The sequence below is a fragment of the Cucumis melo genome, chromosome 12 (genome assembly GCF_025177605.1).
Source record: "Cucumis melo cultivar AY chromosome 12, USDA_Cmelo_AY_1.0, whole genome shotgun sequence".
Lineage (NCBI taxonomy): Eukaryota > Viridiplantae > Streptophyta > Magnoliopsida > Cucurbitales > Cucurbitaceae > Cucumis > Cucumis melo.
Genome location: NC_066868.1, coordinates 10,716,479 through 10,725,216, shown reverse-complemented (window position 1 = coordinate 10,725,216; position 8,738 = coordinate 10,716,479).

Genomic DNA, 8,738 nt, shown 5'->3' with positions numbered 1-8,738 from the left:
AACAAGTAACTGAGGAACAAAGTCTACCAATTAGAAATGTGCAGCAATCTACTTCAACTAAAAAAAGAAAATCTCAATTGGCATTTATACACAACAATTGTGTAGTCAATTAAGAGTTTTTTACTCGTCTAATATCATACATTACAGGAAAGACCAAAACAACAGGTTGAGATTCAAAAAATGATGAAGTAGTTACTTCAGTTGAAAATGAACCATTAATGGAGAAATAAAGTTCTACAATTGGTTTAAAATCTATATTGATATGTATATAAAAGAACCCTGAAATACTTTGCATCAATTACTATTGTTTTTATTTTTTCCTTAGTTAACATTGTACATTATAGAAAATAAATGAACAACAAAAACCAATGAAAAGAAGGAAGCTGTGTAAAATAGCAGATAAAAAGGTACCTGATCAAGATCGACAAGTTAATCCACCCACAACATCTACTTAGGTCATATTACAACCTACAATACATGTCCCAGATGTCAAATTCAGAGATGTAAATAGATATGATCCCATGTGGCAAGTGGATCCAAAATTGTGGAAGACATACTTATCTTGGAAGAGATCTAAAAAAATAACTCGTGAAGAGAGGACAATAGTCTTCACAACTAGAAAGAAGGAATTTTTCAAAAAGCTTGAAGAAAACACATGGATACTAGGAGATGTAAGTACTCTTTCCAAATTTCATTTTACATATAAAACTACATGATCAAGTACAATATACTTTATCTAACCAAACGATCGTTTATATATAATACACGATCACTTAGTAAGGAAAATAATATTGTAAACGATCACTTATATTTGCTAACGATGGCTTAAACTATCGCTTCTATTCACTAAACGATCATTTGATTTCCTTTTGTAGACTATGGATTTGTTATTGTACCACTTGCAGAATAAAATGTTGCATATCAAGCAACTTTGAAAATATACTTTTACAGTACTAGATTCGGCGTTTATGGTAAGTTGTTATTCTTTAATTTTTTTTCTATAGAAGTTAAACTTCATAATTATATTTTGACTAAATTTTTTTACTTGTTCTTCAAGACTGGAATCAATAAAGAACACTGCATGGTTAGGCAACGACTTTTCGATAATCATGTGCTGACAATAGACAATAAGGAAGCTGAATGGACAAACACAACAACACACTTAGCACTATGGACAGAACCAGATTTGGATTACTATTTTAATTCAGCTGTTGGTGATTTCCATGATAAAGAAGGGTGGGGAGATGTCAACTACGTGATTGACTGCATCAACATAAAAGAACATTGGTTGGCTGTTGCAGCTAATATGAAGAAATGCAAGATCTATGTGTTCGACTCAATACTGAAATATATTAAACAAAAACTTGTTGATGCAACTCTTGAAATGCTTGTACGATACATCCCCTCACTGGCAATTGCAATTGGAATACATGTGCATTCAAAACGTTTCAAATATGGCCATTGGGTAGTAGTGAGATCGAATACCACACTACAAAAAGGTTGTTCATTAGATTGCAGGATTTTTTGTATCAAATTTATTGAATGCCTTGTAACAAATGCTGACCATGATTGTCTAACAATGGATAACATGAAACTGTTTAGACAACAATATGTACTAGAACTTTGCGCAAATAAATTCTTTTGGTAAATAAATGTATATTTGGTTCATGTACATGTCTAGTTTTTACTTTTTAATTTTAATAAACTTTTGACAGAATGTTTGTATTCGTTTAGATAGATATCACAAAACAATTGTATAAAGATATAAAAACATTAGTAGAGAAATGTAAAAGATCGTGCATATATCTTTAAGTGATCATTTAGTTCTTAATACACATAAACAATATTAAGCGATCGTTTATATATACTACATTAATATCTAAACAATCGTAAATTTTTCGATTAATCTAAACGATCATGTAAAATATCATAGACCACCATGCACTTAAGTCAAATCGATTTCCTAAACATACATGTGAAAAATATTAAGCAATCATTTATATGCATCACACTAATGTAAAAGATCGTGCATATTTCTTTAAGCAATCGTTTAATAAAGTCTAAACGATCTTCTTAATACACATAAACAATATTAAGCGATCATTTATATATACTACACTAATATCTAAACGATCATAAATTTTTCGATTAATCTAAACGATCATGTAAAATATCATAGACCACCATACAACTAAGTCAAAGCGATTTCCTAAACGTACATGTAAAAAATATTAAGCGATCGTTTATATGTATCACACTAATGTAAAAGATCGTGCATATTTCTTTAAGCAATCGTTTAATAAAGTCTAAACGATCTTCTTAATACACATAAACAATATTAAGCGATCGTTTAATATCAAATGTGTATACATAATAATGAAAGAGAGAGAGTACGCATTTTCATTAATTGTTCAAACATTGCTTATAAGTCCTACTATTATGTCCTTTACAATTACAATTGGAACATCTGGTTGAGCTACTAAATTCGCCAACAGAAGGAATTCTTTGTTTTCTTAGTCTTCCAGCTTGCCATTTAAATACTGGAGGTAATATTTTCATAACATAATCTACAACTCTCCAATCAAAACGAGATCCAACAGGTTGAATACAACCATTGTATGTTGTTGATAGTGTTTCTCGATAATAAAACTAGGATACATAAGAATAGGTATCTAAATTACGCATTCGTAGAACAGCAAGAGCATGTGCACAAGAAATTTCTTCAACATTCCATATTCAGCAACTACAACATCTCACGTTTAGCTTCACAATAAACTGTTGATTTCCAACTGTTACTTAGTATTCAATCGTACTTATTGGATCAACCTAATACATAACACAAATAATGACAATTAATAAAATAATAAGAAAATATTTCAATCTCTGTATACATCAGATATACATAGATATCAATCTATCAGTGTCTATCTGAGACAGAAACAAATAAATTGCTATCTTTATCTATCAGATAGACAAAGAAGCAATCTATCTCTAACTGTCCGAGCTGAAAATTTTTTTTACCAATAATCTTCTCGACTTTTCATGTTCTAAACGCAAAACGTTCTCAGCCCAAGAAGTCAAATGACTATTCATTGTAGAAGTAGCTTTACTTCGTTCATAAAACCACTTTTACAATATCTCTAATTGAACAAAGCATCGTAGTCATAGATAGTTCTCTAAGATCTTTAAACACTGAATTTACACTTTCTGCACAATTTGATGTCATCATTCTATACCTGTAACGCCTAAAAAATTAAGATAATTTTGGAGTTAATTATCTTAATTTTGTTTAATTAGATTTAATTTATTGAGTGTTATTTTAAATTTAATGAGAATTATTTAATTTTTGTGGGAATTGAAATTAATTAAATATTTGTTGGATGAATATTTAATTAATTAGAGGTTTTGGCAGGTGGTGGTTGTTGAGATTTTGATTAAATGGTATGTTATGAGGATTAAGTAAAGTTGTGGATTTTTAGTGTTGTTGAAGTTGAATTAAATTAAATAATTATAGATGTTATTTAATTAAATTGTAGAGTAGAAAGTTTGCTGGAGATTTGATAATTATATGTATATGTAATTATTTAATTATTTAATTTAATTTAATTTAATTCTCTTAACAACAAAATATAATTATTTAATTTAATTCAACTTCAACAACACTAAAAATCTATGACTAATTTACTTAATTCTCTTAACCTACCATTTAATCAAAAACATAACAAACACCACATGCCAAAACCTCTAATTAATTAAATATTCATCCAACAAATATTTAATTAATTTCAATTCCCACAAAAATCAAATAATTCTCATTAAATGAATTCAAAACAACGTGCAATAAATTAAATCTAATTAAACAAAATTAAGATAATTAACTCCAAAATTATCTTGATTTTTGGGCGTTACAATATTCCCTTCTTTAAGAAACTTTCGTTCTCGAAAGTTCTAATCTTTGAACAACTTGAAATACTGGGCTCTCATATCTTAATTAATAACAATTTCTACCAAACTCCATAATCTTTAATTAAATATATACATGATATACACACCCATGTATATATATTTAATTAATCCAACACAAAACAACCGAATGCATTTCTTAACTTCGAATTTTAATTAATCTAACACCTAATAAATTCCATAACTTCCAATTCCACTTAATGTAATACCCATAATAAGTTCCTTAAATTTATGAGGTGTTACACCTTGTCTACGTGAATATGCCCGAGACCACTTCTCAAAACCAATACTACTAAGATAATCTCTGATATTTGGACAAACAGACTCCATGCATCTCATGTGGTACTCAAATTCTTCAACCGTGTAGGCATAAGCACAGCTAAAGAAATACTTATCAAGTAGTGGATCCTTAAAATGGAGTTTCAAGTTACTTAAAAGATATTTTTTGCACACACAATACTCAACATCAGAAAATACTCTTAAAACTCATTTGGGGATGCTAAGATGCCTATCAGAAACAATAACTAAATTAGCCCACTCTAAAAAACTACCTCATATCTTCTAAAAAAAACCATGTCAATGATAAATCATTTTTAGAATCTACAATGGCAAAAGCAAGAGGAAAGATTTGATTGTTACCATCTTGTGATGAGACTGTTAATAGGATGCCACCAAACTTACACTTCAAAAATGTCCCATCAACAGAAATAATAGATCTACAATATTTCCACGCCTCAATTGATGCACCAAAAGCCATAAAGTAAAACTTGAAATGACCACTATCATCCATTTCTAAAGCAGTGCATGTACCTATAATAATTAAAAACACATTTCTATCAGCACAAACAAAAAACAACAGAAAGAATATGAAAGATGCTAATATTGGTCTATCTAGATAGACTTGTGATATTTGTCTATCCACATCTATCTGCAAATGAATTTAAATTTGATATACAAAACTGATCATACCTGGGTTAGATTCAACCAATTTATCAAAGAATCTTGGAATCAATGCATACGATTCAACTGTGTCACCATGTAATATCTTTACCATATGTTCTTTCGCCCTCCAAGCTTTTTGGTAACTTATATTAAATCCAAAATTTGATACTGTAGTCCTAAATTGAAAGTTGTTCTTCACTGCTATCATGCAAAAACACTTTGAAAGCACTTCTTTACTTTCAAATAAACTTTTTTCCTTCAAATCAGAATAATAAGAGATGTCTCTTATAACTTCATCATTTGAAACAGAAGAAGAAAAACCTATATTCAGTGACATATCGACATTCTCCCGTACACTACTAGATGAAGAAGATATTTCCAAATAATTAACACTTATATGGGCAACTAATGGATGTCTACTAGTTGCATCTTTAGCAAAAGCTAAATACCAAGCAACATCATTATTCGTCTTTATTGACACCACAGTTTGAACATTACTTTTACCAAAATCAAGTAAAATAGATAATTTTACTGATTCATCCAATTCAAATTGTTCACATGTCAAAGCAACCAAATAATTAAAGCTGACTCGCATATCTACCAAAATTTTGGACACTGAATAATTCTTATAAACATTGTTGTAACGACCCAACTCTTTAGTCTAAGCTGAGGTCATTACTTACTACTAAGAGATGACATCCAATCATAAAAACTCAATAAAGACCCTATTCAAAATTCATTAAAACTCAAGATATAATAAAACCGTCCTCGGGCCCTAATTCAAATCAATTTCAAAAGTTTCAAAACATAGTCTACGAAACTTCAAATGAAACAAACGAATAAATGTTCTAACCAAAACTTAAATTTAAAATCCTCAAAACGAAAATAACAAAGACATTTAGCAGAAGCAATAAAACTCGACATTCCCTGTATGACCTTCACACATCCTTCTTGCTCCTCGCCGATCTGCATCGTACATTATCTTTACCTGTAAAAGAGTTAATCATGAAAAGGATAAGTATAAAATATACCTAGTAAGAGACCTACTACTGGTCTCGATAGGGTAATAACGATTAGCTTCCTATTAACGGATACCCTACACATAACAGTCTCATGGTCTCGTAGACGCACACATCAATCAGTCTAGTAATTCTGAAGGACATACATATCAGTCTAGTGATCCCGTCGGATACACATATCAGTCGAGTGATCCCGAAGGATGCAGAACATGTAGTGATCCCGAAGGATGCACAACATGTAGTGATCCCGTAGGACACCGTGTCTGCAAGGTACACTACCCTATAGATAAAGCTAACAGTTATTCCCAAGTTCAGTCTAAACAGTCTATCATATCATAACAATCTCAACTAACAGTTCAGTCTCTAAGTATAATCAGTCAGACAGTCTACCAGTAAGTCAACTAATCATCGAATAGTTACACCTGACAATCACATCACCTCAACCCAAACACTAACACAAACTACAAGTGGTCTACACTATGCATAATGTCTAATTCAGTCTGCAGTGCAGTCCACTAGTAGATATACAACCTACACATGACGGTCCCAAATCTATAGTCCATCAACAATAAAACTCAACAGCATGCATAAGTTACACAGAACATCCAGGTAACACTAATCTAATGACAGTACAAACCAACAATAACCCAAGTTACGAATAACAATCAATTCCTCATCATCTATAATAAGCCAATAGAGCGACCCATCAATGTAAATCAAAACTACACTTATCAATTGTGTCGTCTAAAACCAGTTAAGAATAAATTATTACTACTTTTATGTGAGCATGTAAACATCAGTTTAATGCAACTTCTAACATATACTTTTGCACCATGCACTACGTTCAAATCTTAAATTTGAGTCCAGTAGTAAGAACCCTTACCTCGAGATTTAATTATGTTCCTTAATTAACTAGGATCTAACGAATCAACCTAAACATAACATAAGGAGTTTAAATACTAAAACGAGCAAGTTGCCCAAACGAACTTCTCAATTTACAAACTCCACAACTTACCCAAGCAGAATGGAGAATCAAGCTCTAAACAATGCCGTCGTAGGTTCCAAGAAAACGACTTCCAAACCTTGAAGAACGTCCATGACAATGGCTCAATTAATCCGACATTTTAATCAAAAATTAAACTTAACTCGGCTAGGAAAATGCTAAGAAACTCATGATTTCGTTCTTACATCGAAACTTACAATGAGGCAAGAAGCGATAGAATATCGAGTGATTCGAACGACGATGAACCAAGAAGAAATAGGTAAGGCTCGACTGAAAAACAGAGGTTGGCTCGCTCGACTCGGGGAAAGACGAACTGGTGCTTGGATCTGCTTGGAGAAAGACGGCTGGCTCACGTGTGCTTGGAGGCAAACGTGGCGGCCGTCAGTTTCATGGAAGACGACGGAGCTTCGGCGAGCGGAGACGATTGACATTTGCGAGGGGGAGGCGAACAAAGAGAAAATCGCAGTGCCGTGCAGCTCGTCGTAGAGGGACGAAAAAGGCCGACGATTCTCGCAGAGGAGCGTGTGTTCGACTACAGATGGTGCATGGCTGGCATCGGCTAACGGTGGTGATAGAGACTGCTGGTCAACGAAGAAGGAGAAGAGACTGGAGGCAGTGGCGGTTGAGGAAGCACGAAGAAAAAGAAGACGATGGGGAGAGGGGCGACTGCTTCACGTGAAAATGGAGGAGAAGATGAAGGGGGGGCTGGCGGCTGAATGAGGAAGAGAGAGGAGACATTTAGGTTTTGAATAAATGAAAATAAGAATCTAATAATAGTAATAATAATATAATATAATATAATTATTTCATTGCATCATTATTTTATTTTATCACCAATAAAATTTTCCTTTCTCTTTTCTTTTCTTTCTCCGAACAAAATCACATAAAATAACATTCAACAAACAAGAAAAAAATAAAAAAAATTCATAAAATAAGGTAAATATGTTGAGAATATACCTTGAAATTTTTGGGGCGTTACAATTGCAGCCATTCCATTTGACCTCCATAAAAAACAAAAATAAGAATAGACATTCTAATCTGGAAAAAAAGAAAATATAATTAAGTATTTTGATGTAATAAGAGAATACTAAACGATCGTGCAAATAATTTAATAAATACTAAACGATCGTTTAACATCAATAGACGATCATATATAATAAATTAGATCATCGTATAGAATAAGCTATAGACGATCGTTTAAAGACATTGATCGTTTAAACAGTATATTAAATTTGATACGCGATCGTTTAAAGACGCTGCTCGTTTAAACCATCGTATTGATTTTGATACACGATCGTTTAAAGATGCTGATCATACAAAATATTGAAAATTTCCGTGTTCATAAAGATGAATGATCGTATTCATATAGCAAAACGATTGCCTATATATTGCTAAACGTTGATATTGATAGAGGTAAACGATCAAGTAATTCAATGAAAATTATCGTAAAAAACTTCAAACTATTGATCTTCATACTGAAATACACAGTTCTTACAGTGATTCTTAAAAGTTCAAAACGAGAAAAAAATCTTTAAATTCTTACAAACAACAAAAAACAAAAACGACATTCATACTGAAATATAAATTCTTAAATCGACGTAAACAGTAATCAAAATCTTCAATGATCTTCATAACCAAATACAGGATGTCTTCCAGTAATACCAACATATTCTAAACATTCTATCTTGATGCCGAAATATGTAATTTTGAACAAAATTTTATAATCAACTAAATAGTTCAAAGAAAAAACAATATTTAGAATATTCACCGAAACCAAAATCACTAAGACGATATTAATATAGCAATATAGA